The sequence below is a fragment of the Schistocerca nitens genome, chromosome 10 (genome assembly GCF_023898315.1).
Source record: "Schistocerca nitens isolate TAMUIC-IGC-003100 chromosome 10, iqSchNite1.1, whole genome shotgun sequence".
Classification (NCBI taxonomy): domain Eukaryota; kingdom Metazoa; phylum Arthropoda; class Insecta; order Orthoptera; family Acrididae; genus Schistocerca; species Schistocerca nitens.
In genome coordinates this window covers 221,366,421-221,383,508 of record NC_064623.1, presented here as the reverse complement: position 1 = coordinate 221,383,508, position 17,088 = coordinate 221,366,421, and the positions used below count along the sequence as shown (strand labels likewise).

At 42.6% G+C, this 17,088-nt stretch overlaps 1 protein-coding gene across 1 annotated transcript in view; it reads left to right on the top strand.

Annotated features, from left to right (window-relative positions):
• The window catches only part of LOC126210021 (uncharacterized), a 131,515-nt gene that overhangs the window by 94,328 nt on the left and 20,099 nt on the right, over window positions 1-17,088 (top strand). The gene's annotated exons all lie outside the window — the stretch shown is intronic.

Here is a 17,088-nt window from a genome sequence, read left to right as displayed (position 1 = left end):
TCTTTTTATTCCTTTACATCCCCTTCCAAATACCTCGTCGATTTGCTTTTCCACTTCCTCAGTGTACAGACTGAATAACATCGGGAAAAGGCTATGACTTGCCTCACTGCCTTCTGAAGTACTGCTTCCCTTTCATGTCCTTTGTCTCTTATAACAGCTGACTAGTGGTAAATAACGTGTTGTCAGTTGCCTTTCGCTCTCTGTATTTTAGTCCTGCTAAGTTCAGTTTCATCGCATATTTTCCACCCAACGTTGCAAGAGTTTTCTGTAAATCTACAAATGAATCGTTTATTTTTAAAAAGCGCGAAGTTAATCAAGACACATTTGTGAGAAAGTGAGAAAAACTGTTTGAATTTCATAATAACTTTATGTGGGAAACTTCCTTGGCATTGTTGTTATTGATGTAAATGTGATTGTTGAACAAGAGATTGAACTTTTTAAGTCATATTCTGGTAATGTAAGTAATCACTAAACTATGGAAACCAATACCTTTTTATAAAACCACATGTAAAATATTAGTGAAATAACATTATGTTGACTGCATACAATATAGAACATACAGTTCTATATTTGAGAATACTAATGCATCATTCTATAACAATAATCAGTGTTTGACGGTCCATTCACCCGTCATCTTGGCTGTCGTTCTTTGCAGGCCAATTCAAAATTTCTTCATAGAAAGCCAAGTGTTCCAATTTCTTGATTGTACTGGAATTACCTGGAACATAACCAAATGCATAACCTGGCTCTTCTGGCGCAGTCAACGGATCACGTTGGAGACACAAACGAAAGGTATAATCGGTCCATTGATCGTTGTAGAAGGAGTAATAAAACTCTTTCTTGCGTCACTGAAAACAGAATGCCGGCCGCTGGTGGCCGAGCGGTTCTGGCGCTACAGTCTGGAACCGCGCGACCGCTACGGTCACAGGTTCGAATCCTGCCTCGGGCATGGATGTGTGTGTGTTGTCCTTAGGTTAGTTAGGTTTAAGTAGTTCTAAGTTCTAGGGGACTTATGACCTCAGCAGTTGAGTCCCATAGTGCTCAGAGCCATTTGAACCATTTTTTTTTTTAAAACAGAATGTGAAAAAGCGTTCGTAAACAATGTCACTTTCGGAATACTTCCGGTTTCTTCAGAAACGTACAGAGGGGTTGGGAGCAGAAATGATATATGACACCCTCTGAATTTCATTTTCAAAGGGTTACGAGTCCCGACTCTGTACATCTTTAGTTTTGAAAAGGCATGGGTAGTTGATTGAAGCCTCTGCAAAAATTACATTGTTTTATAGAAACTTGTAGAATGTTCAATAACTAACAGATTGATGCCTCAATGTCAGTTTGTGCAGTTACATATGTAGTATCTGATGTAATAGCAAACTCGAAATCATAAAATTATAGGCTGATGCCGTTTTAAATATATACGATTCAAGTGATATAAACGTAGGTTTGCCTTTCTTCAGTCTGTCTTCTAAGAAGAGTTGTAGGTCCTGTAAGACATCGAATATTCCTACATTTTTCCAGAACCCAAACTGATTTTCCCCGAATTCGATTTCCACCAATTCCACCCATTCATTTGTAAATAATTCAGGCCTGGGTCTAGGGCAAGGGGACAGGGTGAATGGGGAACCGGAGTATCTGCCCGGGGCGGCAATTTCAGGAGGCGCCAAGTTCACAATCTTGAAGAAAAAAACATTTTTCACAAAGCGCATAACATCCAGCGCACGTTGGTCTGTCGATTATTCATATGATTTTGAAAAGCATCCCAGTTTGTTTTTGAACATTTTTAAACACAGTCAAAGTTGATTTCGGAACCAATCATAAGTTGATTTTTGAATGCTTACATAGTGTACGTGATGTCTCAGGCAGGAGAATCCCCGTCGCATCTAGAAATGAAAAAAGTTTTCCGCAGACAGTAGAGGACAGGGCTAAACGAGCTGAGCCGAATAAACCCCAACGGGTGAGTACCTGTCGCTGTTTGTTTATGTGGTTGACTGGGTGTGTCAATGTTCGAATCCATAAATTCAGCCTATCAGAGTGAAAATAAACGACTAACAGGAAAACGGGCAAGAAAGATTACATATTGTCTTCTCGGTGTATCCAAGAAAATGAAAATTGACAGAAAATGTTTACCAGATCACTACACTACTAAGGCCCAGTTGTACAGTCCCTGGTTAGCAGGTGCTTAAGGTTCTATTCTAGGAATAGCGCGGAAAACGCGTTATGCGAACATGTAATAAGGCCTAACCGGAAAATAAAGGTGGGATAACTAAACCAGTGATTCTGGCAGGGTAGTTACAGAATCGGTGATGGCAGGATTGTTAGAACGGGGAAGGAGAAGAAACCGGGACATCACACAAATTATATGGAAGAATATGACGATTCAAAATTGTAGAGTTCTTTTAATTAATAAAATATTTTGGATACTTAGTAAAATTATTCTGCTATGTATGGAATACACTGAATAATGGCGAGGGCATACAAATAGTTATATCGTAGTACCTCTAGAGCAGCAACGGTGAAACGCGATATATTCTGGTCTCTTTTCTAAAAAAAATAAAAATATGCTAGCTACAGACTCAGCACTGTGCAATGCTGGGCATAATACTTTGAAATGCACATGGTATTCTTTTGGCAGATAAATTAAAACATTTCAGAAAAATCCAACTCCTTTGAAAAACATATGACCTGGACAGGGAGGCGGTACTGATTATGGTGAATTACTAGCACTGAGGTTTTTTTAAACAAAATTAGATGGCAAGTTAAGTTTGTCTTTTGAAAAACATCTGACAATTGAAGCATATTTACTAATTGATTGACGAACAATACAGCAAGTATTATCTAACCTCATGAAACCGCATAAATGCAGATCATCAAATTACATATAGCTCTGTTAAAAAAACTTAGAAACATTAAAAAAGTGAAATATCTAGCTAGCCTTTTTATCAATCAGTTTACGTACATTCTGGGGTTACTCAACAGCTACAAATTATCAACTAACTCATCTATACCAGAGCGTTGGCAAAACGAAAATCACAATTATTTAACATCTTTACCTTGCTTGCATGAAAACTTCTGCTTCCATGTTCTCGTAATTCCTATATAAATCCAACACGTGGTGGCTACACAGAGCAAACCACAAAAACTGCCTCTCACTTACAGACAGCTACCTACAACAGTGCGTCAAGCCCTCTCTTACTCCAACACTACAATCTCAGACCAGAAGCAGTATCTTTGGCTCTGCGGTCGTACACAGTCAGCGATCCGCATTATAAAGCCTATCAGAGACATACATCGTTTATAAAAATCATAGTTTTGTTTTAGTTTACATCAATACTATTGTCACATTCGGGCGCCACATAAAGTGTACCCACTTAGATTCCTTTCAAATTCATATAAAAATTTCGGACTATTACTACTTTTCGATCTCATGCTTGAGAAACTGGAGCATATGAATGAAATGTGAAACTATTTCGCAACATAAAATTTCTCTTGTAATAGAACTAATAGGCATTTGATACTGGTACTTTGTGAATGATATTCTTTCGTGTTATTTATGTAAACGAAGTAGATAAAATTGACCCTTTGTGCCAAAACAGTCTCGTTTATCTGGCATATGTTAAATTGCTGCAATATTATAAAGGCCTCTTTCGTTGTATCTAGCAGACAGTGACAAAATACACGTAATCAAATCGAGAAACCACACGAGCTTTGGTACTATTCGTATTAAGAGTTTTTACAATACTCGACAACGACATTTCGGTTTTTGATTTAGAAAAACGTTTGACGAACTTTGATGAGGTAATGGGTTCTTTCTCAGAAAGTAAAGCACACCGTGTAACGCTGTAGCAAGATTAGAGAGAAAAAATGCTGGGACCTAAGGGTTGAAGAAATGTGTACTGCCTTGCTTGTCTCTTTTCTTTAGTGGTTTAATGTTTTCCATATTTATGTCACACGAAAGAGAAAGTTATTACCAACAGGCATAAAGAGTGCAAATTTTCTGGAGTTCTTATTCTCCCCGTCACAAATTATTTCCACTGCCCTGAATATAGGTTTGATGGCTTCCATTATAAAATATACACGAGTGAATTCCACAGAGCGAAATACAGTGACGAGGGATAGAAGAATCCTGTGTGAAGAGGCGTGGCACTGCACTTTGGCCTACTTAACACCAGATAATATTTCTTACACTTCCTCGGACATATATGTTTTATACATCAAACTCTTCATGAAGATGTGCGCTACAAAATGAACATATTTTTGAAAAATCGATTTTTTTATGTACTATCTCAAACGCGCGAGTGGGAAGCGGGGCGTTATCAAGTTTTTGCAGCGGTTAGGAAATTTCGTAGATCCGGGGCTGAAGTATTTGGGTCAGTACTTTGCAACTATTACTTATTAAAACAGATAGTTCGGTAGTAAGGGCTAGAGATACACAAAAACATCTGTTTATACTTCAGTATTTATTAAGGTTTATAACTTTATTTGTCCAACATTGTACGTGGCTCATTAAACAGTGTTATGCACGTTGATTTAGTTCAATGGGGACACGGTTTACATACAGCTCGACAGTTCAAATGGCTCTGAGCACTGTCGGACTTAACTTCTGAGGTCATCAGTCCCCTCGAACTTAGAACTACTTAAACTTCACACACATCCATGCCCGAGGCAGGATTCGAACCGTAGCGGTCACGCGGTTCCAGACTGTAGCGCCTAGAACCGCTAGGCCACTCCGGCCGGCAGCCCGACGGTTATCGAAACAGTTCCTCTCGTCACACGTTCATAGATATGACGTGTGTTATGGCCTCTACTGCGGCGTAGATCCGCTGTGCGAAATCTACCACATCTACAAAGTCCTTGATAAATCTCAATGAACTGATACCTGGCGGAGTCCCCCCACCCCCTCCCCTTTCCAGCCCAACGCTCAGAAAATGTCTCGAGGAGAAATGTGGTAACACGGCCATGATATTTGGGTGGGGCACCATCCTGCTGGAAAACGTGGTCGGGAGGCATCTACGAAACTGCACAGTTCGCAAACATGCCGAGATAGATGTGCCCTGTCACTGTAGAGCCCATAAAAAATGGACCAGTCACAGCATGTTTATGTAATCCCCACAGCACATCCACGTTTTGTGTGTCCCTTTCCTACTCAGTCACTTCTACTGTAGCGTCAATTCCCCATGTTCGACAGTTATGTCGGGTAACTTTGCCACAGACGTGGATTCCTCACTGAACAGCACTGCACTGAGGTAGTCGCCGCTTTCGTGTCTACGACGCAACATTTCAACAGCAAAATCACATCGTCTGCGGTGAACGTCACACCCAATATGATGCAAAAATTTGCAAGCACGCAACCGGAGATCTTTGCGCGCCGTCCAAGGGGATTCCCCCCCCCCCCCCTAGCTTGTTTAATGGATTTACGTGGGTTTCTGTCGAATGCTTTGCGCACATGTTGCACGGGCTCTTCAGTCATACGCGTTTCAGGAAGTTTTCCAGCATTTGTAATCAAACTTCCTGTTTTTCGGAGATTTGCGTCGCACTGATTTGTGAGTGGGAGGATAGACGTTCCGTTCTCTTCTCGCACATTGCTGAACACATGTTGCAAACTTTAGCTCTACTAACCATAGTACACACCTTTCGTTTTGGCGTCCACGTGATGAGTGCCCTGTAAACATGCGCCATACGACTCAGCACCATTCGTGAAATGGTATCACGTCATGGAGAGTGTTTATCAACAGCGTACTTACCCAACAACATAAAGTGAGTTCTTTCGTTATAAGCATTTGTTAGTGTGTACCTCTGCCCTGGACACCGTGTTTTCATACCTGTCAACACCATCCTTATTTGGAATTGGTAAGCGAAGTATTGTTGTTGTTGTTGTTGTTGTTGTTGTTGTTGTGTTCAGTCCGAAGACTGATGTGGTGCACCTCTCCATGTTACCCTACCCTGTTGAATCCTCTTCATCTCCGAATAACTATTGCAACCCACATCCTTCTGAATCTGCTTACTATATTCATCTCTTAGTCTCCCCCTATACGATTTTTATCGCCCATAATTTCCTCCAGTACTAAATTGATGATGCCTTGATGTTCCAGAATGTGTTCTATCAACTAATCCCTTCTTCTAATCAGGTTATAGCACAAATTTTCTTTCTCTCCAGTTTTATTCGGTACTTCCTCATAAGTTACGTGATCTACCCATGTAAACTTCAGCAAATTTCTGTGGTACCACATTTCAAAAGATTCTATTCTCTTTTTCTCTAAGCTGTTTATCCCCAGTGTTTCGCTATATGGCTACAGTCCATGCAAATACTTTAAGAATAACCTTCCTAACACTTATATCATTGTTCGATGTTAACAAATTTCTCTTCTTTAGAAATGCTTTCGTTATTGTTGCCAGTCTACATTTTATATCCTCTCTAATCTGGCCATCATCACTTATTTCACTGCCCAAATAAGAAAACTCATCTATTACTTTTAGAGACTCGTTTCCTAATATAATTCCCTCAGCATCGTCTGATTAATTAGACTGCATTCCATTTCCTCGTTTCCTTTTGCTGTTGTACATATTATGCCCTCCTTTCCAAGTCCTTTGCTGTCACTGACAGATTTACAATGTCATCGGCAAACCTCAAGGTTTTGTATTTCTTTTCCCGAGCTCTAATTCATACTCCTAATTCTTCTTTGGTTTCCGATAGTGTTTGCTCAATTTACAGGTTGAATAACATGAGGGACAGGTTACAACCTTGTCTCACTCCCTTCTTAACCACTGCTTCCCTTTCATGGCCCTCAACTCTTGCAACTGCACCGGCTGCTGTGGCCGAGCGGTTCTAGGCGCTTCAGTCCTTTAACCGCGCGACTGTTACGGTTGCAGGTTCGAATCCTGCTTCGGGCATGGATGTGTGTGATGTCATTAGGTTAGTTAGGTTTAAGTAGTTCTAAGATCTAGAGGAACTCCCATAATGCTCAGAGCCATTTGAACCATTTTTTTCTTGCAACTGCCGTTTGGTTTCTGTATAAGTCGTAAATACCCTTTCGCTCCCAGTATTTCACCCCTGCTACTTACAAAACGTCAAAGAGAGTATTCCAGTCGACATTGTCAAAAGCTCTCTCTAAGTCTGTAAACGCTACAAGCGTAAGATGGCTCTTCCTTAACCTATGTTCTAAGATAAGTAATCCCTCGGTTGTTCTTATATTTCTCTGGAATCCAATATGATCGTCTCCAAGGTCGGCTTCTACCAGTTTTATCATTCGTCTACAAAGAATTCGCAGTAGTATTTTGCAACCATGACTTATTAAGCTGATAGTTCTGCAGTATTGGCACCTGTCAGCACCTTCTTTCTTTGGATTTGAAATTATTATATTCTTCTTGAAATCTGGGGGTATTATGCCTGCGTCATACATCTTGCTCCTCACCAAATGGAAGAGTTTTGTCACGGCTGGCTCTCCCAAAGTTATCAGTAGTTCTGACGAATGTCGTCTACTCCAGGGGCCTTCTTTCGACATTGTCAAATTCTTCTCGCAGTATCATATTTCCCATCCATCTTCATCTTCCCTTTCTATAATATTGCCTTCATCTCCCCTGTGTAAACTGTACACTCCTTCCACCTCTCAGCTTTCCCTTCTTTGCTCAGGACTGTTTTCCATCGTATGGCTCCTTCTTTTGTCTGTAAAGCCCTTTGTAGTTCTCTACATCTACATCTACATTTATACTCTGCAAGCCACCCAACGGCGTGTGGCGGAGGACACTTTACGTGCCACTGTCATTACCTCCCTTTCCTGTTCCAGTCGCGTATGGTTCGCGGGAAGAACGACTGCCGGAAAGCCTCCGTGCGCGCTCTAATCTCCCTAATTTTACATTCGTGATCTCCTCGGGAGGTATAAGTAGGGGGAAGCAATATATTCGGTACCTCATCCAGAAACGCACCCTCTCGAAACCTCGACAGTACAGCTACACCGCGATGCAGAGCGCCTCTCTTGCAGAGTCTGCCACTTGAGTTTGCTAAACATCTCCGTACCGCTATCACGCTTACCAAATAACCCTGTGACGAAACGCGCCGCTCTTCTTTGGATCTTCTCTATCTCCTCTGTCAACCCGACCTGGTACGGATCCCACACTGATGAGCAATACTCAAGTATAGATCGAACGAGTGTTTTGTAAGCCACCTCCTTTGTTGATGGACTACATTTTCTAAGGACTCTCCCAATGAATCTAAAACTGGCACCCGCGTTACCAACAATTAATTTTATATGATCATTCCACTTCAAATCGTTCCGCACGCGTACTCCCAGATTTTTTCTGCTACTAGTGTTTGTTCCGCTATCACATAATCATACAGTAAAGGATCCTTCTTTTTCTATGTATTCGCAATACATTACATTTGTCTATGTTAAGGGTCAGTTGCCACTCCCTGCACCAAGTGCCTATCCGCTGCAGATCTTCCTGCATTTCGCTGCAATTTTCTAATGCTGCAACTTCTCTGTATAATACAGCGTCATCCGCGAAAAGCCGCATGTCCTGTAGATAGTGTATGTTTCCCCTAGAGAAATATGCTTCTAAATTCTTGCATTTGTCATCTAGCCATTCCTGCAGAGCTATTTTGCACTTCCTGTCAATCTTATGTTCTAGACGTTTGTAATCCATTTCGCCTGCTTCTTTTGCTGCATTTTTATGTTTGTTCCTTTCGTCAGTTAAATTCGATCTCTCTCGTGTTATCCACGGATTAAGTATTAGGTCGATATTTTTCACGAGTACAGACGGCCGGAAGAGAGCGAGGGGGGGGGGGGGGGGCTGTTTGGCCTCTCCTCTCCCCTCCGTCCATCTGTGCGCCAGGAGAGTCCACAAGCTGCTGACTAGCTGGCGCCAGGGTCGCCCCAGGCCACAGCTTCCCCCTTGTGGCTGGTCCAGCGGCCTGGCCTGGAGCGACCAGCTCGTGGGAACGCCACCTGCTGCCTTCAAGTGTCTGTAGCTGTGACGGATCGGCGCCCCACCTAACCGCAGGGCGTGTGGTCGCGTCGCCACTGCAACTCCAGCCTCAAGTCACACAACTGGTTTGATGCAGGCTGCGGGCGGACAAGCTGTGTAGCGCTCCAGACGGAGCGCCTGCAAGTGCTGACACGTTGGGTAGTCCGCAGCTGCGTGGCGTAGCTGGGAGGGAGCAGCAGGCGGAGGCGAGAGGTGGAGAGCCTATCTTCTTTCTCTTCTTCTACTTCTTCTTCTTCTCTGACGTACCTTAGGTTCCAAATGGATGCTCTCCGTCATATACCGTACTCTTTCTTCATCAGTATGTATGTTCGTCCTCTTATAATGTCATCCATCATTCGAATTCTCTTTCTCTAATTGCTTCCACTTTTCCCTGTATAATTCTTCGTCACAGACTGTTCCCATGCAGTGTATGTCCCAGCAAAAATATTTTCCTCTTTCTGATCGTTTTCAGTAATCAACTTTCTTCCCCTGTTTTCCACTTCGCCTAAAGCATTCTTTTTCGCGAGTACTTTCCACGAATTTCTAAATAACTTATTTCTTTTGAACTATCCACGATTCTCTACTGTACGACACTGCGCACCAGACATCAGTTTAGCAGATTTTCACAGCTCCATTGGAATTCTTCTAGCTGTCGATAAGTGCTTCACCTTGTTAAATGCTCTCTTTGCGACAGATATCCTCCTCCTTGTTTTTTCTATAGAGCTATGTCATTAAACGTCCAAGGTGCAGAGAGGATTTTACTTGATCTGTCTTTTTTCCGTCTAACTATACATTCATTACATTCATTCCATTCTCCTCGCCTTCTCTTGCAATACTCTTGAACATCTGCTTTAGATCCTCTTCTGATACTGCCAGCAAGGCTTGTTCATTTCCGTATTTTATAGCATTTATCTTTTCTCCTTTTGCTCCCCCGTATGTACATTATGTGATCATCAGTATCCGGACACCTGGCTGAAAATGACTTACAAGTTCGTGGCGCCCTCCATCGGTAATGCTGGAATTCGATATGGTGGTGGCCCACCCTTAGCCTTGATGACAAAAAATGTTCAAATGTGTGTGAAATCTTATGGGACTTAACTGCTAAGGTCGTCAGTCACTAAGCTTACACACTACTTAACCTAAATTATCCTAAGGACAAACACACACACACACACACATGCCCGAGGAAGGACTCGAAACTCCGCCGGGACCAGCCCCTTGATGACAGCTTCCACTCTCGCAGGCATACGTTCGATCAGGGGCTACAAAATTTCTTGGGGAATGGTGGCCCTTTCTTCACGGAGGAGAGGTGTCAATGTCGGTCGGTGAGGCTTCGCAGGAAGTCGGCGTTCCAAAACATCCCAAAGCTGTTCTATACGATTCAGGGCAGGCCAGTCCATTACAGGGATGTTATTGTCGTGTAACCACTCCGCACAGGCCGTGGATTATGAACAGGTGTTAAATGGTGTTGAAAGATGCAATCGCCATCCCCAAATTGCTCTTCAACAGTGGGAAGTAAGAAGGTGCTTAAAAGATCAATGTAAGCCTAGGCTCTGATTGTTGTTGTTGTGGTCTTCAGTCCTGAGACTGGTTTGATGCAGCTCTTCATGCTACTCTATCCTGTGCAAGCGTTTTCATCTCAGGATATAAAATGTAGACTGGCAATGGCAAGGAAACCGTTTCTGAAGAAGAGAAATTTGTTAACATCGAGTATAGATTTAAGCGCCAGGAAGTCGTTTCTGAAAGTATTTGTATGGAGTGTAGCCATGAATGGAAGTGAAACATGGACGATAAATAGTTTGGACAAGGAGAGAATAGAAGCTTTCGAAATGTGGTGCTACAGAAGAATGCTGAAGATTAGATGGGTAATCACATAACTAATGAGGAAGTATTGAATAGAATTGGGAAGGAGAGGAGAGTGCCACGCAAAACAACAAGGGGTGCAAGACCCTTTATGAAAAACACGACCACACGATAATACTATTGCCTCCGAATGTTGTTGGCACTACACACCCTAACAGATGACGTTCACCGGGCATTCACCATGCCCACACCCTGCCATCGGATCGCCACATCGTGTACCGTGATTCCTCACTCCACACAACATTTTTCCATTGTTCAGTCGTTCAGTGTTTACGCTCCTTAAAGCAAGCGAGGCGTCGTTTCGCATTTACCGGCGTGATGTGTGGCTTATGAGCAGCCGCTCGACCATGAGATCCAGTTTTTCTCATCTCCTGCCTAGTTGTCACGGTACTTGCAGTGGATGCTGATGCAGTTTGGAATTCCTGTGTGATGATCTGGGTAGAAGTCTGCCTATTACGACCCTCTTCAACTGTCGGCGGTCTCTGTCAGTCAACACACGAAGATGGCCTGTACGCTTTTGTGCTGTACGTGTCCCTTCACGTTTGTACTTCAATATCACATCGGAAACAGTGGACCTAGGGATGTTTAGGAGCGTGCAAATCTCCCGTACCGACGTATGACACAAGTGGCACCCCATCACCTGACCATGTTCGAAGTCCGTGAGTTCGGTGGAGCGCCCCATTCTGCTCTCTCACGATGTCTAATGACTACTGAGGTCGCTGATATGGAGTACCTGGCAGTAGGTAGCAGCACAGTGCGCCTAATACGAAAAACGTATTTTTGGGTGTGTTCGGACACTTTTTATCACACAATGTACTTTGAACAGCTTCAGTGGTAATGAGAATCCTTGACTTAGATCCGTGCTAACGCTCATCTCTCGCGTCTCTACATACCCTTCGCAGTCACTTTTTGGTTTGTATACATCTCCATCGTCAATCTTCTATCTTTTCCATCTGTATCAACATCTATTGCAATTCTCAGCAGTATATGCCATCTGACTCTTCTTCCAGTCTGTAAAAGAAGTACACACCCAGTTGTTCATTTCTATAAGTCTTTCTCCAATAATCGTGATGTAATCTATATTGTCACTTGTCCGATTTCGCTTTCTCACTCTGAACTGGTCTTGCCCCAGTATTTTCCCCAATTTTCTTTTCCCCTTAGCACGAATTCGTTGCAGCCCTTGTAAAATAAGCTATAAAACTACACTGATGCAAAAAACTGCAGCACTAAAAAATATTGCAGAGTAATGAAAGAAAATGGTTCAAATGGCTCTGAGGACTATGGGACTTAAGACCTGTCGTCATGAGTCCCCTAGAACTTAGAACTACTGAAACCTAACTAATCTAAGGACATCACACACATCCATGTCCGATGCAGGATTCGAACCTGCAACAGTAGCAGTCTCGCGGTTGCGGACTGAGACGCTTAGAACCGCTCGGCCACCGTGGCCGGCTAGAGTAATGAAATTTCGGAATATATTTGTCTAGGTAACATACTTAAGTGATTAACATCGCAAGAGCGCAGGTTAATGTAAGTGCGACATAAGCCATTGCAAAAGTGAAATACTGGTGCAGTAGCAATCAGTGTAACGGCCTGAGCGTTGCATTCAAACACGCGCATGTATTGTGTTGTGCAGGTGCCGGGTGTCACATTGTGGGACGCAGTTCCATGCCTATCCCACTCGGTTGGACAATACAAGGGCAGTTAATGCTCTTCTTGTTGTTTTTAAGTTCTGGAATGACCCTGTGTAGTTCTTCAGTCGTCGGTGGTTCTGAATCCGCCTTCTCACGGTTGTTTGGAATGGATTCAAATTTTTCAAGGATGGGTTTCTCAAAGTAGCCTGCTAGTATTTTGCAGTTTTCCGTGTTGTTCTGAGCGATGGTCCCATTTACATCTCGAAATTGGAGGGTGGGTGCTTTGTATCTTGATAACCATTGTTTGAAAGTTCTGTAAAAGCTCCTTGTGTTGTTTTCAGCAAATTCTTCATCAATTTGGAGGAGAGTTTTGTTTTCATGTGTCTTCTTAATCCTTGTTATATTTTTATCTACCAGTTTTCTAACTGTAATGAAATTCAGTCTACTTTCTTCTGTTTTCTGTGATTGCCAATTTTGCCATGCCTGTTTTCTTGCTTCAATGAGGGCATCACATTCCAGCGACCACCAGGCATGTTTTTTACTTTTTTTGTTAGGTGCTATCCGTTCAGCTGTAGTAAATGAGGTTTTCCTTGATATCCCCCCCAGCTTTGTGTCTGAATGGTTTCTGTTGCTTTTGTGAATTCATCTGATTTTAATATCTTTTCTGTGCTATACTTCCGGCCCTTAATTTGTTTCATGCTGCGTTTCCTGTTTGGGATGACTTTGAACTTAATTTTAGAAAGGTAATGGACTGATCCAAGTTTGCACCCCTGAGTACCCTAACGTTCATGATTTCTTTGCTAGAAATCTTCTTGGTTGCCACGTGATCAAGTTGAAATTCCCCAAGGCCAGGATTTGGGAATGTCCATGTCTCTTGTCTTCGTGGTAGTCTCTTGAAAGCTGTGGATTTAAGAATTAAATTGTGTGCTTGGCAAACATGCATACCGCATTTATTATACACATAAAACTATCACGTATTACAAACCACCAAAGATGCCTCACGCTTATGAGAAAAAGCGGCTTTTGATTCAGGTCCAAAGGGCGTTCAAAACGTTTTGCACAGTCGTCTCTAACTTTGTTATTTTTTGCAGGAGGAGAATGAAGTTTTTTGTGAACATATTGGAACTTTTAGCTATACATTGAGCCTACTCCATGTAGCCTCCATCAGCTGTGACGCATCTGCCCCAACGTTTTTTGCATGATGTAAATGCACTTTGGTGAAATTCTGGGGACTGACTTTTACACCACCGCTTGACACAGGAAATAAGGTCTTTCTCACTATCAAATTTCTACCGCGCAGACGACCAAAAAGCTAAAAATCACAGTCGTCTGATAGTTCCAGTTCGTCAGATGTTTCATTTACTGCGTGTAACACGTTAATTTTATTTAAAGCCTCTTTAAGATCATCTTCGTCTTGTATCTCCTTAATGACACCTAGAGGCAAACTCGAAGTCATAAGCCCTACTCGTGGTTCTGTGCCAAACATAGCTTTGTAAAATCTAACAATTTTTAGCATATTGCAGCCCCGTCAGCAACTGTGATAGACTAATAGTTTGATGAATCAGCCCTAGTTGAGGCTGATTCCTCAAAATATATGCTTTGTAAGATTTTTGCTTGATACCAGAATGATATGCCCGATTTTTCATAAACTACAAAGCGAAGACCGTTTTACCAGTTGGTGCTAATGTTGTGTTGCATCCATGAAGCCAATATTTTTTCAACATCTTGGTCGGTGCGTTCAACAGAACCTTGGCTTTGGCTGTGCCTCGGTTTTCCGTGAACCGTTTACACCCAGGCAAAAATACAGCCAGCTCGTTTATGACAGAATTGACAACTTCTCTGCCGTTGTCGGAGTGTAAAATACAAGGAGCACCAAACATCAAAAATACATCTGCTAAATGATCTGCCACTTCCTCTGCTCTCTTGCTTTGCAGTGCACATAACAAAACAAATTTTGTCAAGTGGTCCTGATACACCATTATACAGGTTGGTCCATTGATAGTGACCGGGCCAAATATCTCACGAAATAAGCGTCAAACGAAAAAGCTACAAAGAACGAAACTCGCCTAGCCTGAAAGGGGAAGCCAGATGCCGCTATGGTTGGCCCGCTAGATGGCGCTGCCATAGGTCAAACAGATATCAACTGCGTTTTTTTTAAAAAAAAGGAACCCCCATTTTTTGTTACATATTCGTGTAGTACGTAAAGAAATATGAATGTTTTAGTTGGACCACTTTTTCCGCTTTGTGAAAGATGGCGCTGTAATAGTCACAAACGTATAAGTACGTGGTATCACGTAACATTCCGCCAGTGCGGACGGTATTTGCTTCCTGATACATTACCCGCGTTAAAATAGACCATTTACCAACTGCGGAAAAGGTCGATATCGTGTTGATGTATGGCTATTGTGATCAAAATGCCCAACGGGCGTGAGCTATGTATGCTGCTCGGTATCCTGGACGACATCATCCAAGTGTCCGGAACGTTCGCCGGATAGTTACGTTATTTAAGGAAACAGGAAGTGTTCAGCCACATGTGAAACGTCAACCACGACCTGCAACAAATGATGATGCCCAAGCTCGTGTTTTAGCTGCTGTCGCGGCTAATCCGCACATCAGTAGCAGGCAAATTGCGCGAGAATCTGGAATCGCAAAAACGTCGGTGTTGAGAATGCTACATCAACATCGATTGCACCCGTACCATATTTCTATGCACCAGTAATTGCATGGCGACGACTTTGAACGTCGCGTACAGTTCTGCTACTGGGCACAAGAGCAATTACGGGACGATGGCAGATTTTTTGGATGCGTTCTATTTAGCGACGAAGCGTCATTCACCAACAGCGGTAACGTAAACCGGCATAATATGCACTATTGGGCAACGGAAAATCTACGATGGCTGCGACAAGTGGAATATCACCGGCCTTGGCGGGTTAATGTATGGTGCGGCATTATGGGAGGAAGGATAATTGGCCCCCATTTTATCGATGGCAATCTAAATAAATGATGCAATGTATGCTGATTTCCTACGTAATGTTCTACCGACTTTACTACAAGATGTTTCACTGCATGAGAGAATGGCTATGTACTTCCAACATAATGGATGTCTGGCACGCCGGCCGAAGTGGCCGTGCGGTTAAAGGCGCTGCAGTCTGGAACCGCAAGACCGCTACGGTTTCAGTTTCGAATCCTGCCTCGGGCATGGATGTTTGTGATGTCCTTAGGTTAGTTAGGTTTAACTAGTTCTAAGTTCTAGGGGACTAATGACCTCAGCAGTTGAGTCCCATAGTGCTCAGAGTCATTTGAACCATTTTTGATGTCTGGCACATAGCTCGCGTGCGGTTGAAGCGGTATTGAATAGCGTATTTCATGGCAGGTGGATTGGTCGTCGAAGCACCATACCATGACCCGCACGTTCACCGGATCTGGCGTCCCCGGACCTCTTTCTGTGGGGAAAGTTGAAGGATATTTGCTATCGTGATCCACCGACAACGCCTGACAACATGCGTCACCGCATTGTCAATGCGTGTGCGAACATTATGGAAGGCGAACTACTCGCTGTTGAGAGGAATGTCGTTACACGTATTGCCGAATGCATTGAGGTTGACGGACATCATTTTGAGCATTTATTGCATTAATGTGGTATTTAGAGGTAATCACGCTGTAACAGCCTGCGTTCTCAGAAATGATAAGTTCACAAATGTACATGTATCACACTGGAACAACCGAAATAAAATGTTCAAACGTACCTACGCTCTGTATTTTAATTTAAAAAACCTACTTGTTACCAACTGTTCGTCTAAAATCGTGAGCCATATGGGAGTATTACAGCGGCATCTATGACAAATCGAAAAAAGTTGTCCAACTAAAACATTCATATTTCTTTACGTACTACACGAATATGTAACAAAAAATGGGGGTTCATATTTTTAAAAAAACGCAGTTGATATCTGTTTGACCTATGGCAGCTCCATCTAGCGGGCCAACCATAGCGCCATTCGGTTTCTCCCTTCAAGCTAGACAATTTTCGTTCTTTGTAGTTTTTTTCGTTTGACGCTTATTTCGTGAGACATTTGGCCCGGTCACGATCAATGGATCACCTTGTATACTTAAATCCACGATCCTCTTGAGTTTGCAAGTCGATCAGATCAATTTGGCAATGATTATTCATTTCTGAATGAAGAATAGGTTCCGAAACATGTCCCCGTTCCTTAATGTTCCCTGTGTGCTGACAAGTTTCACACATAGGCAGATAAATTTTATCGTCTCCACTGTTTCGTTTACATGTTTTCTTGAAGTTTCTCTACCTCCATGGCCGACGGCCTGGTGAGCTGCTTGAATAATGTCGAAAGTTTCTTCGACACGTAAGTAGTACTCCACAGGCTCTTTTCTTGTCACTGACGTCCTGGTCCCATAAATATTAATAACCTTGAATCGATTTAATCTTCTGTACTGCTTCTGTGTTTTTTTCTCAGCTGACTGAGCTTCTTAAGTTTCGTCGACTAGTTTACCGTAAGATTCTTTTGTCTTAACATTGTATTGGTTTTCTCTTTCGTCGTGTTCTTCAATCTGTAACATCCTTCTCACATATTCTTCTTTCCATCGCCTTTCTTGATTTAACGCTGTTGCAGAATTA